This window comes from Moschus berezovskii, chromosome X (assembly GCF_049115385.1).
Source record: "Moschus berezovskii isolate FMDL1 chromosome X, NW_MosBer_1.0, whole genome shotgun sequence".
In the NCBI taxonomy this organism is placed as follows: Eukaryota; Metazoa; Chordata; class Mammalia; order Artiodactyla; family Moschidae; genus Moschus; species Moschus berezovskii.
The window spans coordinates 78,105,269-78,106,700 of NC_142488.1; the positions used below are offsets into that span (position 1 = coordinate 78,105,269).

The 1,432-nt window shown below is 36.4% G+C and overlaps 1 pseudogene; it reads right to left on the reverse strand.

Annotated features, from left to right (window-relative positions):
- Positions 1–551: 551 nt before the first annotated feature.
- LOC148773357 (activated RNA polymerase II transcriptional coactivator p15-like) lies at positions 552–1,153 on the reverse strand (annotated as a pseudogene).
- Between the last annotated feature and the right edge of the window lie 279 nt (positions 1,154–1,432).

Here is a 1,432-nt window from a genome sequence, read left to right on the forward strand (position 1 = left end):
TATGACCCAGATGGATGGGATGGCGAGAGAGGTGGGACGAGTTTCAGGATGGGGAGCACGTTTACACCCATGGCTGATTCATGTCAATGTATGGCAAAAACCACTACAATATTGTAAAGTAATTAGCCTCCAATTACAATTTTAAAAAAGAACTTAAAAAAATTGAACTATTAAAAAAAAGAATGAAATGCTTATTTTATAAAAAATTAATGCATGGTTTATTTATTTTTGTTGTAGAGTCTCCTAGTTTATTATGAATGGATCCTTCTAGAATGTACACGGGAATCAAAGGTATCAGTTTATCCTCATCACCCCAACTGACACACCAGAGACAACAGAACTCCTTGTTGGCACCCAGAAAATCTACAGAACTGCTGAGGAAATACATCATCTCTGCACTGTGATAATGCACATTTTAAAAAGTATTCATCTTACAAATTTTTCTGCAATCCATATATACAATAGCTCAAAAAACGATGTTTAGAAAGCAAAAGCCAGAGTAAAAAGACAACAAAACAACTAGAACAGCAAGGTGTTTTATGGCTCTGATCTTACAGTTTTCTTACTGCATCATTGATGTCAGAAATCTATTCCTTCAACTAGCTCTACTTCTCAAGATGTAAAGAAATATTTTTCTTTTTTTAATTTAATTAACTTATTTTAATTAGAGTCTAATTACTTTTGAATATTGTAGTGGTTTTTGCCATACATTGACATGAATCAGCCATGGATGTACATGTGTTCCCCATCTTGAATCCCCCTCCCACCTCCCTCTCCATTCCATCTCCTGACTTCATTTCACCTTCTGGATCTTTTTGCATTTTCTAATATCAATTAAGACTTTGCCTTTAAATCCTTGAACACTGATATACTTCATTTTTCCGATCTAAAACATTCTATCACCTCCGTTGCTCTTATTGTGCTTGGAAATGACTGAGATCTTGAAGTTTCACCAGTCTTTTGCTTTTTTACGGCTTTTTCTGGGGCAACTTGCTTTTTCCTCTTTAACTTTTTGTCAACTTCACCATCAGAACCGCTGCCAGATAGAGCTTGAAGAAACAATTTCTTTTGACTTAGGCTTTGTTTGGTTCCTGTAGCTGAACTGCCTCCTTCTCTCTCTCTCAAAGGACTTGACTGTTTCTTGATTGGGCATTTACTTTATTCTCATAGATCAAGAGCTTCTATATAAATATTAAAGTCAGGTTTATTATTTATTCAATATCTTCATGGGGGAACAATTTCTTGGCACTTCTTTGTTTACAATTTTGCTGTTGCCACTCTTAAGAAATATGTTTTATAAGCTAAAGTGCTTGGTGTGAGTTTCACTTTTCCATTCAGTTCAGTTCAGTCACTCAGTCGTGACCGACTCTTTGCGACCCCATGAATCACAGCACGCCAGGCCTCCCTGTCCATCACCAACTCCCGGAGTTCA